This window comes from Schistocerca piceifrons, chromosome 3 (genome assembly GCF_021461385.2).
Source record: "Schistocerca piceifrons isolate TAMUIC-IGC-003096 chromosome 3, iqSchPice1.1, whole genome shotgun sequence".
NCBI lineage: Eukaryota > Metazoa > Arthropoda > Insecta > Orthoptera > Acrididae > Schistocerca > Schistocerca piceifrons.
In genome coordinates, this window is record NC_060140.1 from 707,365,137 (window position 1) to 707,380,063 (window position 14,927).

Sequence of the window (14,927 nt, forward strand, 5' to 3'; positions counted from 1 at the left end):
ATCATACGACTTTACATTGAATCCAAATATTTTTGCGATTCCAAATACATCTGACTTGCAACCCGCACGTATTTGGAGAGGATACCACAACATTTCGAACAAAATAACATTATCTTTTTCTCTTACACACAGAACTAGTGGCACTATGACAATTTCGTCCTATTACCACGTCTTTCTAGTATGTACGGTGTTTCCACTATTAAAGCAAATGTAGTTCCATTCCGTCCCTTATATCTAATAGCTACAGCCCTTCTCTGCCGATTACTCCACCTGAATAAAGGCTGGCTCTGAGCACTATGCGACTTAACTTCCGAGGTCATCAGTCACCTAGAACTTAGAACTAATTAAACCTAACTAACCTAAGGACATCACACACATCCATGCCCGAGGCAGGCCTGAATAAAGGTCTTTTTCTACTTATAAGAGTATGTTTGACGCAATGTCTGCCTTTCTCGTTCTCTCTGTATAAATAAGAAACTCAATGTATTTTTTCCAAGAAGTCTGTGACCTCTCTCAACCTTTAGCGCAGATTCTCGGTAATTTGTTGTGAGTATATGATACTGTGTTTCTAACATTTCTCTCTTCCTTGGCAAAAACCTGCAATTTTCTAGAAATGTACTAAAAATATCTCCAGGCACTATGATCAAGTGATTGTCACAAAAATTTTCGGCTACTTCCTAAGGATAAATATGTTGTTGTTGTGGTCTTCAGTCCTGAGACTGGTTTGATGCAGCTCTTCATGCTACTCTATCCTGTGCAAGCTTCTTCATCTCCCAGTACCTACTGCAACCTACATCCTTCTGAATCTGCTTAGTGTATTCATCTCTTGGTCTCCCTCTACGATTTTTACCATCTACGCTGCCCCCCAATACTAAATTGGTGATCCCTTGATGCCTCAGAACATGTCCTACCAACCGATCCCTTCTCCTGGTCAAGTTGTGCCATAAACTTCTCTTCTCCCCAATCCTATTCAATACCTCCTCATTAGTTATGTGATCTACCCATCTAATCTTCAGCATTCTTCTGTAGCACCACATTTCAAAAGCTTCTATTCTCTTCTTGCCCAAACTATTTATCGTCCATGTTTCACTTCCATACATGGCTACACTCCATACAAATACTTTCAGAAATGACTTCCTGACACTTAAATCTATACTCGATGTTAACAAATTTCTCTTCTTCAGAAACGCTTTCCTTGCCATTGCCAGTCTACATTTTATATCCTCTCTACTTCGACCATCATCAGTTATTTTGCTCCCCAAATAGCAAAACTCCTTTACTACTTTAAGTGTCTCATTTCCTAATCTAATTCCCTCAGCATCACCCGACTTAATTCGACTACATTCCATTATCCTCGTTTTGCTTTTGTTGATGTTCATCTTATATCCTCCTTTCAAGACACCATCCATTCCATTCAACTGCTCTTCCAAGCATAAATATAGATAACCTTTATGACAGCGTCGTATCCGGATTTTACTTTTTACATTTTTACCGTTTCTCCACATTTTAGGTATTTTCAGGTATTTTCCCATATATACAACAAGTGTAGATATGCTGTTATTGCTTACATTACTAGGTGTCTGTTGGGATTTTTACCATCTACGACATTTTTTTACCATCTAGAGGGATCGAGTAGGACACAGCACTAATGGCGAAATCTGGAGACCGAGGGGCAGCTCGTTTCGAAATAGAGAGGAGTGTTCCTAAGGATATGAGTCTTTTGTTGGAGTGGTAATCATCAAAGGTGTTGGTGAGATCTTTCAATCTCCCATTTTATACTGTTGTTGTTGTGGTCTTCAGTCCCGAGACTGGTTTGATGCAGCTCTCCATGCTACCCTATCCTGTGCAAACTTCTTCATCTCCGAGTACCTACTTCAACCTACATCCTTCTGAATCTGCTTAGTGTATTCATCTCTTGGTCTCCCCCTACGATTTTTACGCTCCACGCTGCCCTCCAATACTAAATTGGTGATCCCTTGATGCCTCAGAACATGTCCTACCAACCGATCCCTTCTCCTGGTCAAGTTGTGCCACAAACGTCTCTTCTCCCCAATCCTATTCAATACTTCCTCATTAGTTATGTGATCTACCCATCTAATCTTCAGCATTCTTCTGTAGCACCACATTTCGAAAGCTTATATTCTCTTCTTGTCCAAACTATTTACCGTCCATGTTTCACCTCCATAGATGGCTACACTCCATACAAATACTTTCAGAAATGACTTCCTGACACTTAAATCTATACTCGATGTTAACAAATTTCTCTTCTTCAGAAACGCTTTCCTTGCCATTGCCAGTCTACATCTTATATCCTCTCTACTTCGACCATCATCAGTTATTTTGCTCCCCAAATAGCAAAACTCCTTTACTACTTTAAGTGTCTCATTTCCTAATCTAATACCTTCAACATCACCCGACTTAATTCGACGACATTCCATTATCCTCGTTTTGCTTTTGTTGACGTTCATCTTATATCCTCCCTTCAAGACACCATCCATTCCGTTCAACTGCTCTTCCAAGTCCTTTGCTGTCTCTGACAGAATTACAATGTCATCGGCGAACCTCAAAGTTTTTATTTCTTCTCCATGGATTTTAATACCTACTCCGAATTTTTCTTTTGTTTCCTTTACTGCTTGCTCAATATACAGATTGAATAACATCGGGGAGAGGCTACAATCCTGTCTTACTCCCTTCCCAACGACTGCTTCCCTTTCATGTCCCTCGACTCTTATAACTGCTATCTGGTTTCTGTACAAATTGTAAATAGCTTTTCGCTCCCTGTATGTTACCCCTGCCACCTTTAGAATTTGAAAGAGAGTATTCCAATCACCATTGTCAAACGCTTTCTCTAAGTCTACAAATGCTAGAAACGTAGGTTTGCCTTTCCTTAATCTTTCTTTTAAGATGAGTCGTAAGGTCAGTATTGCCTCACGTGTTCCAGTATTTCTGCGGAATCCAAACTGATCTTCCCCGAGGTCGGCTTCTACTAGTTTTTCCATTCGTCTGTAAAGAATTCGTGTTAGTATTTTGCAGCTGTGGCTTATTAAACTGATTGTTCGGTAATTTTCACATCTGTCAACACCTGCTCTCTTTGGGATTGGAATTATTATATTCTTCTTGAAGTCTGAGGGTATTTCGCCTGTTTCATACATCTTGCTCACCAGATGGTAGAGTTTTGTCAGGACTGGCACTCCCACGGCCGTCAGTAGTTCCAATGGAATGTTGTCTACTCCGGGGGCCTTGTATCGACTCAGGTCTTTCAGTGCTCTGTCGAACTCTTCACGCAGTATCGTATCTCCCATTTCATCTTCATCTACATCCTCTTCCATTTCCATAATATTGTCCTCAAGTACATCGCCCTTGTATAGACCCTCTATATACTCCTTCCACCTTTCTGCTTTCCCTTCTTTGCTTAGAACTGGGTTTCCATCTGAGCTCTTGATGTTCATACAAATGGTTCTCTTATCTCCAAAGGTCTCTTTAATTTTCCTGCAGGCAGTATCTATCTTACCCCTAGTGAGATAAGCATTTTATACTATGAATGCAAAAGTACTTGGTAACTCCCATACACATAGGGGGAGATAGGAAATCGTAATAAAATCTTTCCGAATTTATAAAGTGTTTCGGCTAAGGAACCGTTTTTGTACCTCCCAGTTGCTGATCGCTACTTACTACACTAAGAAACAGTATTTGTGCCATGTGATGTAGGCAATGTAACAAGGTTCGCAATATATCAACATACATATGACACTTGCAAAGTAATGGAGAGCGTGGTTTGGCAATGATGCAAAAATTGAGGATCGTGCTGCAATGTCATTGGCTGATAGTATCACGAGATCGACGCTAAGAGGCGTTTTGTTGACGTGAGAAATCATCGAGATCAGTGGTCTTGAACTCGAGTAATTGGGTAAAACGCATTGAAATTATGGAAAACCTGGTAAAATTGCGAAATTGATGGAGAATACTTTGAGCCGTGGCAGTTTCTGTGAGGCCACGCGCGCGATCCTTGTCGTATCATCTTTGCTTGGTTGTACACTCCCTCTGGTGCTGTGCGGTAGTGACCGGTGTGTGGGACACGGAGCGAGACTGGAGTGCCTGAATACTTGGCGTCCTGGCGATTGCAGCAAGTTGAAACCGTTAACAGTTGGGAGCCCTCGTTTTCTTGCAGCGTTGACCGTTGCTGCCAGTGAGTTTAGCGGGCAAATGGCGGTTTTCGTCGCGTGCAACCTGCTTACGAAGTGCACCAGTCAACTGTGGAGTGCTAAATACGCCACATATACTGGACAACCTGTTAGCAGCTATGAGCAGGAGGGCAATATTATCCGACGCCTACCTTGAGTCCTGAAGCTATTGGTCTCCTTGGCATTGATTTGAAATTATGTATAAAAACAGTTCAGAAAGTACAGTACTTAAAGACTGTTAATTCTGCCCCGGTGTGAGATGGCCAGGAATCTGGTTCCTTTACGCCTTTCAGCGATTCTTTTTGTAACTGTATCAATCTGAAGGTTTCTGTACGCGTCAAGCTAGTATTTTGGAATTTTAATTTTGTACTTGAAATCATTGTTTGTTATCATTGAGTATTTGATATTACTGACTCTAATTTCTGTTTGTTATAGACCTCATGGCCCTTTCTGGGGCTAGTTATTTGATTTAGTCAGTAACTAAAGTTGTGTGCGCCCAGCATAAAAGTACGCACGTGAGCGTCATGTGTGTGTGCATGTTTGTATTTGCACACTCTCTTACTCCGTGTTGAGCCCTTTGGGTTGGAGGTGTACATTTTAAGCTGCCATCTGCCATTTGTTTCGTATCCAAATTAGAGTGTCTGTTAGTTCCTAAGAGACCCCACCCAGTAGAACTATACTCTGACTTATTTAATCTTGTTTGAATTATTATGTAACTTTTTAGATGACCTTGTATATTGTTTCTTGTTATTGCTGGGCATGTTAGCTCGAAATGTTTATGTGTGGAGCACTCCTGAAGTTTTAATTGTTGGTTTCCTTGAAATTAATCTTTAATTGGCCCTTTAAATATTGGTGTGTAAATTTCTATCAAACTTTCTTGCTGTTCGTTGTTTGGTATTTGTTGACAGCTTTATATCTGCAGCAGTTGAAGCGTTGCTGTTCTGCTGGTGCGGGGCAGGGCCGTGTTTTCCTTCTGCTCCGGCGGCTTTCCCATCACTGCACGAGGCGGGTCACACGCGCTTCTGCAGAACTCTTGTCCCAGCCTCAGGTTGAGTAGTTTATTGTCATTTTTTTCGTATCGTGCTGCGGGGAGGGGGGGGGGGGAAATCACCGGATTAGGAAGTAATTTACTCAGTATTTCTATTACTGCAAGGTCATTATGGGCGTGAGATGAAAGCCCGTGAGTAAACTGAGCACTAAGTTCCCTGATTTTTTAAAAAGAAGGGTTTAACTGTCGTTATCATTTTAATAGTGGTACAGGGGTTCAGTAGTTTATTTAAGTACTTAACTTGATTTATGTGTAACAGGCTTGTGGCCAAACAGTGAAGCACTACTGTTTTGCTTTGGTTTTTCGCGTGGGTAGCATTTGGCCAGCGTTGGCGTATCTTGTCTATATGAGGGTAGAATAAACAGTGGAGACGTATACATTTAAATATCTTTTATTTAACGTTTGTTGAACTTACATTCAAGTCCTGCTGTGGCCCACAGCTGTGACGCTAGTCGCACGGACAGTGTGCCACCACAGGCTTATTTAATGAATTAATTGTTTGTGGGCGAACCACCATTGTATTGTGCAGTTGACATGTTCTTCGAGTACCATTTGCAATTTTATGTATAATGCAAATGTTGGTATGCACTGTGATTTTAATTTAAAAACCTTACCAAATGGCATGTATTTGGCAAGAATCGTGATAGCTGTTACAATTTTATTTAGATAAAATATTTGTTTGGGAACGATAAGTGACGCATCAAGTTGGACCACACTTCCACGTGTTTTCAATTAATCCCGATCTTGTTCTGGGTCTCATATGTAAAATTAATGAAAGTATGACAAAAATATGGAGTGATGATGGTCCTTAGATTTTCGCCTGCATGTTCAAAAATCGTTTCGTTCGTCGATCAACTGATGGTGCATACTATCTGTGCTCTGTGGGTTCATGTTTGCAGAATTCCCCCTTGTCCCACATGTGGTTATGCATTGTAAGTCTTATAAATGAAAGGCGCAGATTTGGTCAGGATGACTACCACCTAGGACACCGAAACAGTAATCACATACCTGGGTGTAATATGCACTACCAATATCAGAAATCAATGGTCTGTGTCTCTTCGAAAATGGAGTATTGAAAGATCTGCTACCCTATCACTGTGGAAGATGTGATTAAATGTAGAAGTCATCGCCTTCAGACAGCCATTTTGAAATGCTCCACGATGCCACAAACTCTTCCAGTTTCCATACGTTGCGATGCCTTCCACATTTTTGTAGGAAGAAACACTGCGTTTTATTTCAATCATCCTGTGTGTTGTGGGAACAGCATAGTTTACACATTGCAATGTCCAGCTTTCTGTGAGAGCCAAGGGATTGAAACATATTAATGTTGGTTTAGCCCCTGATACAGACCTCGAAGTCACAGCAGGAGAGCAAAATGTGTGTCTGTGTACACAGCTGTAGTCATACACTGCCTCGAAGTGTTACAGCCAAAACACAATGCATAAAACTGCTTATGAAACAACAACATAAGAACCCTCTTCCTGTGACTGATAATCCATGGAATATGGTTGAGCCGTGCATGGCTCGTGTTCCCGCCATCATGTATTTTACACCTTGTTTTTAACGTACTTCCATCCACTACGTTAATTTAAATTACTACTGTCACTGAATTGCTGCTTTGCCTCGCCGTGAGCGGCGTTAGCAGCTCGTATCGATATATCCCCTCTCGTAGTATCTTTGCTGGACTGCTATTGCTTCCCGCTTGTTGACTGTCGTGAGCGAGTTCGCATTGGGAGTTCGTGGCGACTTCGGGTCTGCCAGTCAGTTGGAACGCGTCTGGAGTGCAGTCCGTACCTGCCAGTCGGAGTGGCAATGTGGCACTGGGGCAGTCAGGTTGGAGCAGCAGGGAGGTCTGCATTGACATGGCTTGCCCGACCATTGCCGCCATGCATTACTTGAGCCGGGCCACGGTCTTGGTGGATCGTCGGTCGGTCGCCCTACCAGAAGACGCGTTTTGGCTCGCCGATCGTTCATGAGTCGGCTGTGTGTGTGCATCGACTCCCAATTTGTTTTCGTGTGTGTTAGTTACTGTTGGGTATCGTTCAGGTCTTCATGTAAGTGTCAGGTTGTGTGTGTAGTTGTCCTTATTTCTACCGACGACTATTTTTGACGTTGTCGGCACTCTGAGAGGAGTCGGTCGGTTGTTACGGACGAGGGAAGTTATCTGCTAGCGGTGTAGTCGGCTGGGGCCGCTGGCAATCCCTGTGCAGTGTCGGAGTGTGTGTGGAGCTGTCCGATGGCTACGAGCTTTTTGGTTCAACGACCCAGGACGTCAAAGTTGAGTAGTGGTTTCAACTAGCCAAGCCACGTCCCTTCATGTTGTGGTGGTTCGCTTCGGTGGTTTTCTGTTGGGGAGGTTTTCCGGTGAGCAACACCGAGTGGTTCTACTGCTGAGATTTATCCGCCATGCGTCTCAATTAACCTTTTGGTCGACTACGATTTGAGTGGATTTGAGTGCACCAGTGGAATTTTCTGTCTTGTGGCCGTTAGTGTGCTGGTTACCTATCCTGGGTTCAAATGGCTCTGAGTACTATGCGACTTGGTCATCAGTCGCCTAGAATTTAGAACTAATTAAACCTAACTACCCTAAGGACATCACACACATCCATGCCCCAGGCAGGCTTCGAACCTGCGACCGTGGCGATCGCTCTGTTCCAGACTGTAGCGCCTAGAACCGCACGGCACCTGTCCTGGGCACTGGCGTAAATTCAGGCAGTGTTCTTTTGAGCGACGTTAACTATTACTGTGTTTCAAATTCAAGTGCACCAGCGGAATTTTCTGCCTAGTGGCCGTTAGTGCTCCGGTTACCTGTCCTGGCCACTAATGTGATTTCAGGCAGCGTCCTTTCCTCACCTGTTGTCGCTGTCCAACATGGTGTGTAATTCTGACAGCTAATACGTACTCCATTGTGGATTACCACGTTTGTAACATTCCTGGTTTGAATTCTCATGTACTGATTGACGGGAAGCAAGTCGTTGTGTCGGTCGGTCCGTGGCTGTCCTCTGGTTGGGTTCCGACGGATCAAGTACAGTTGGGCTCACAACCTGTCTCACCTAAGTGAACGAGGGCAGACCGACCTCCCTCGAGGCTTCCTGAGTGACACCGGTGCTTAATTATTTGTTGTCAGCTATTTTAAATTTTAGGCTTATGGTTATTTCTTTTCTTAAAATTTTGCAAAATTAATTTGTAAATTTATCTTTCAAGCTTAAACACTGCAGGCTTCTGCCTTTAAAGATTATGGTTATATATTTTAAAATTTTGAAGTTAAATTGTGGCCCTCAGCCACTGGTATTGCACCCGGCATATGTTGCTTCTTTAAATTATTTTATTGCTATCTTAATTGGATTTTTATCTTAAGATTTCTTATTGGACGCCTTCAGCCGTGAAAGAGTTCCATTCGGTAAAGATACGGTTATGTGCCGCTTTGGTTGTAAAGGTTATAAATTAAAATAAATGACAATTAGAAGCAGAGACTGACCTCAACCCTTGGCCCTTTCCACAATCCTATTACCTGCTCTGCCCGACGGGTTTAGCGGGTGTATCAATGGTCTTCCTCCAGTAAAGGTGGCAAAACTCTACACAGGTCCGTGAAAGAGACTTGGATTACTGGCTGCCTGCTCCAGTGGACCGTGTATATTAAGACTGGAGGATTCGTGAGAATGTGGCAGATAAGCGATAGCCTGACGAAGGGGGAGTTGAGAGGTGAGCTCTACAGCATTGTCGGCAAACATATTACAACCTCTCACTTACGTCTCGTGCAGTGACTGCCATGAGAAAATTAGAGGCTAATACGACGGTTTCTACAGAGACAATTAGCAGCAGACGTTCTGTCTTTGTTTTCTTGATAAATAAAGACAATATACTTCCATGAGTTTTATGTGCCTATAAATGGATGAGGTGACATCCTAATAGGTAGACTAAATTTACATCCACATCTGTATGCATATCTCGCAAGCCATCGTACGGTGCGTGGCGGAGGGTGTCCTATACCAGTACTTAGCATTTCCTTTCCTATTCCGCTTGCAAATAGTGTGAGGGAGAAAAAGACCATCTATATGCCCCTGTACGAGCGCTAATTTCTTCTATCTTATCTCTGTGGTCCATATGCGAAATGTGTGTTGGCGGCAGTAGAATCCTTTTGCAGTCAGCTTCAATATGGGTTCCCTATAGTGTTCCGCAAAAGGAACATCGTCTTCTCTCCCGAAATTCCCACTTGAGTTCTTGAAGCATTCACCCACTAATTTGTCAGCAGCCAATAGGAATGGTTCTACTTGGCTGTATTCTGAGAGAAACCTTAATATGCAAACTCATACACGTTTGGGACGTCGCAGTCAGTTGACGGATAGTTTGCTATTACACACTGGGTCAGCCTTTCCGGGATATTTTGAAAACATGTCTCAGAGCTTTTCGGTTTGCAGGAGGGATGAGGGGAAGCATATTGTTCAACACCCTGATATTAATCCCAGCGACATTTAAGCGTTCAGTCTTTCTGAGACGGTTATGACAACTTTTACGAGTCTGGAATCATTAACAGCAGCCAGACACGGAGAGCACTGTGTTATTGGCCGGGAGCCCTGACATACGGGCTTAGGTTCGCGACCTAGTGGTGGCAGTAGCAGCTGTTCATGTACGACCCGGTGGCACGGACGGGGATGGAGATGGGGGCTTAGTGGGGGTGGAGAAGAGACTGAAACACCCTGCTGCCCCCACAGACGTACAGGTCTCAGCAGGATTAGTTTGGGAGCAGTATGCCAGAATTCTGAGTGATTTGCTTCCACCAGTAAGAGGAGGAAATCGAGAGACAGAAGGCAATTAGATTTGGATATCTTCAGCTATTTCACGTCAGTTACCATCCATTTTGGTATCGGAGGTAGTGACTACCTTGCCTGTGGGAAGCCTCTATATACGTCATACAGGCGTCTGTAACGATTACCTGACGAGTGTGATATGACTGCCGGAAAAAGTCACACACCATGCAGAGGTACTTTCATGGTCCATTTAATTAATTAATTACTCAGTAAGTCTGATATCAATGACGTGCCGCCAGGAGGACTGAAGCGAGGGTGACAGTACCACGGATATGATTCTAAAGTTGGAGCGATAGTAAGTTATTTTTAGTAGCGGCGAGATCTTTTGACGGAATTTCAATCTCCCACCTACACAAGGAGAGGTGACTACCGTAATAAAATCAGCTACATTACCGAATTTATAAAGTGACATGTAGCGTAAAACTAATATTTACAACTCCTCTGTCCTGCTACCTTGAGAGGCTTAATAAGTGATGAGACCTTTGGCTACCTTAAGAGATTTGGAAAGTTAGGATGCATCCTCTAAAGCAGGTACAGCATGCTATTAGCACTCTGTCATGAGCCAAAAATGAGTTAATATTCTAGTCCTGTGATTCAGGGCGTAGCAGATATTAAGCTGATTCTTTTTTTTCGTCAGCCTTCTGACTGGTTTAATCCAGGCCACCACGAATTCCTCTCCTGTGCCATCTCTTCACCTCACAGTAGCATTTGCAACCTACGTTGCGTCTACTTGTATCGTATTGTACCACAGCCAGTGGCAGGAATGGTCATGAAAGGTCAGCGACCAGAAGATGCGGATTAAGACTGTCGCGAGCGCAGTTACGAAGAAAATTTTTGGCTGGCCAGCTCTTCAGGTACGTAATACACTCGGTAGGTGGCGCTGGCTAGACTTGAGGCGACTGGTCAGTTTTCTCACCTTGAGATACCATGTTCAAGTAAGATAATGAGCACTACGTTCATTAAAAAAACCATACTATGTGTTTCACATGTGTCTGTTTGATAGGATGTGACTGGCGTCTCTTAAAAATGTATAAGTGTGTTTCATTTCGCAGTGATGTTGCTATGAGATTCCTGTATATAGGTGCAGAGATTTATAACTGCACCCGAGAGGCAACACCACCCCTGATGGTGTCATTGCCTCTGCCAACCTCCTTGGGCGTATCGCTGTAGGCATCCTTGACCCCACAGGTAGCGACCACCTCCCAGTCCTTCTCACCATTACGCCTGCTGACTGCCCACCTCCGACTTCCCACCCTGCAAACCCTCCCAAGGTAGTGACTATCGTCACGCCAACTGGGATGCCTACGGGGAATCCATCGCCACGCAGATCGAAAGCCACCCTCTTGCCTATCACCATCCCGATGACATCACCCACGCCTCGTCCTTCCTTCAGAAGGCTGTTACTGACGCCGTGAAGACCCATGTTCCTACTAAAACCATCCATCCCCATCGTCCCAGTCTCCTGTCATGGGCTGTCCTCCTTCTCCGCGAATCCTGCAGCATCTATCGCTCCTTTCTATGCTCTCATGACAGGGATACACTCCACTGCCACCGGCAACTCCAGCGACACGTTCGGAACCTGGTTACAGCAAAGAAACGCTGGGATTGGTGCCAGACTTGTATGCGACTAAACGCACTCCTCCCTATAAATTCCTCCAAGTACTGGTCGGTCTTCCATCCCCTTACTGTTTCCCATTCCACACCCCATTACCCCCTTCTCCATAACGACCACCCCTTCCTGCTAACCTCAGTAATGTAAACCACTTCGCTTCCCACCTTTCTGAGGTATTTTCCGTCTCTGATGATCCCCATTTTGGTTATTCCCTTTTCCCCACCGTCATGGAACGCGTCAATACCTCGGTCGCTTCACTCACTCCCAGTCTCTAGTACTTGGGGCAGTTACCACAATCTGACATCAGCACTCCAATCACAGCACAAGACATTAAACTTATCCTCCAGTCAAAACGCAACATGGCCCCTAGTCACGACTGTGTCATCTACCACCACCTCAAAGAATGTCCCTTCTCGTTCCTGACTGTCCTTGTCTCAAACCCAGCAAACCCCCTTCTGCCGCCTCTTCCTATCATCCCACTTGCCTCACCTCCATCTTCAGTAAGGTCTTCGAATCCATCCTCTCCTGTCTTATCCATTACTATCTTAATCAACACCACCTTCTCCCCCTTAACCAGTGTGGCTTCCGACCCTCCTTCTCTGCTGAAGACCAACTCCTTAAGCTTGCCCACCTTCTCTCTTTCCCCCGTTTTTGTTTCCCTCGATCTCCAGAGTGCTTACAACCGCATACGGCATCTTGGTCTCCTCTTTAAACTCCAAACCTATGCCCTGCCTATCAGTTTTTTCCATCTGGTCGCTTCCTTCCTTTCACACCGTCCTTCCTATGTCGCCCTCCACATTACCAACTCCTGTATCTTTATCTGACTGCTGGCTTCCCCCAAGGCTCCGTCCTCTCCCCTCTCCTCTATCTCTTGTATACTGTCAATATGCCCAAGCCACCCCACCTGTACACCTCCTCCAATATGCTGATAACACCGCCTTCCTGACTCTCTACCCTACCATTCAAGAGTCCCAATGCACTCTCCAAATCCAACTTGACCAGTTCACCACTTGGTGCAACCAGTAGTTCCTTCATATCAACCCCTCCAAGACCCAGGCAATCATCATAGGCCACACCACCCACTTCTTCCATCTCCATGATTTCTACTTAACCATTTATGGTTGACCCATCCAGCTCACCCCCATTATGAGATATCTTGGCCTCACCCTCGACCGCTACCTCATGTGGACCCCTCATCTCCTGACCATCCAGCAGAAAGCCTCCACCTGCCTCCACCTCCTAAAACTCCTGTCAGGCCAGACATGGGGATTGCATCCTTCCATCATCCTCCATACCTACAAATCCCTCATCCATCCTATTCTCTGTTAGGCCAACGTAGCCTGAATCTCCGCCCCCGCCCCCCACTTTTTTTTGTTTTTTGTGTCATCAGTGTTCTGAATGGTTTGATGCAGCCTGTCACGAATTCCTCTCCTGTGCTAACCTCTTCATCTCAGAGTAACACTTGCAACCTACATATTCAATTATTTGCTGGATGTATTACAATCTCTGTCTTCCTCTGCAGTTTTTGCCCTCTAAAGCTCCCTCTAGTACCATGAAAGTCATTCCCTCATATCTTAACACATATTCCTTTCCTCTCCGATTCTGTGCAGAACCTCCTCATTCCTTACCTTATCAGTCCACCTAATTTTCAACATTGCTCTGTAGCACCACATCTCAAATGCTTCGATTTCTTTTGTTCCAGTTTTCCTGCAGTCCATGTTTCATTACCATACAATACTGTAGTCCAGACGTACATTCTCAGAAATTTCTTCCTCAAATTAAGGCCGATATTTGTTATTAGTATACTTCTCTTGGCCAGGAATGCCCTTTTTGCAATTGCTAGTTTGCTTTTGATGTTCTCTTTGCCCCTTCCGTCATTGGTTAGTTTACTGCCTAGGTAGTAGAATTCCTTAACTTAATCTACTTTGTGACCATCAATCCTGATGTTAAGCTTCTCACTGTTCTCATTTCTACTACTTCTCATTACCTACATCTTTCCTCGATTTACTCTCAATTCATACTGTATACTCATTACTGTTCATTCCGTTCAGCAGATCATGTAATTCTTCTTCACTTTCAGTCAGGATAGCAATGACATCGGCAGATCATATCACTGATATCCTTTCACCTTAATATGAATTCCACATCCGAACCATTCTTTTATTTCCACAATTGCTTCCTCGATGTACAGATTGAACAGTAGGGGTGAATGGCTACATCCTTGTCTTCACGCCCTTTTTAATATGAGCACTTCGTTCTTGTTCATCAACTCCTATTATTCCCTCTTGGCTGCTGTACGTATTGTATGTGACCCGTCTCTCCCTTTAGCTTAGCCCTACTTTCCTCAGAATTTTGAACATCTTGTACCATTTTACATTGCTGAACACTTTTATCCAGGTCAACAAATCCTATGAATTGATTTTTCTTGAGTCTTGCTTCCATTATTAACTACAATGTCAGAATTGCCTCTCTCATGCCTTTACCTTTCCTAAAGCCAAATTGATCGTCATTAAGCGCATCCTCAATTTTCTTACCATTCTTCTGTATATTACTCTTGTAAGCAACTTCTATGAATGAGCTGTTCAGCTGATTGTGCTATAATTCTCACACTTGTCAGCTCTTGCAGTCTTCGGAACTGTGTGGATGATACTTTTCCGAAAGTCAGACTCTACACACCAACATGAACAGTCGTTTTGTTTCCACTTCCCCCAATGATTTTAGAAATTCTGATGGAATGTTATCTATCCCTTCTGCCTTATTTGCTCTTCAGTCCTCCAAAGCTCTTTTAAATTCTGATTCTAATACTGGATTCCCTATATCTTCTAAATTGACTCCTGTAATTCTTCTTCTATCACATCAGACAAATTTTCCCCCTCAAATTCAATGTACTCTTTCCACCTATCTGCTCTTTCTTTCTTTTGCTGATGCCTTTGTCTGGCAGTTTCACAGGGACAAAACTTAGAATCGGATTTGGCAATGTTAAGTTTAAGGCCCGTGGTCTAGGGGTAACGTCTTTGATTCGTAACCAAAACGTCTTCGGTCCCGGGTTCGATCTCCGCCACTGCCTAAATTTTGATAAATAATCAGCATTGGCGGCCGAAGACTTCCGGCATAAGAAGTCAGCCTCATTCTGCCAACGGCCTTGTCAAAGAGGGCGGAGGAGCGGATAGAGGTTCAGGGCACTCTCTTCTCCTAGGGGTGGGAAATTGCCCCTAAAGGCGGGAGAATCAGCAATGATCAACGACATGAGGATGCAGAAGGCAATGGAAACCACTGCA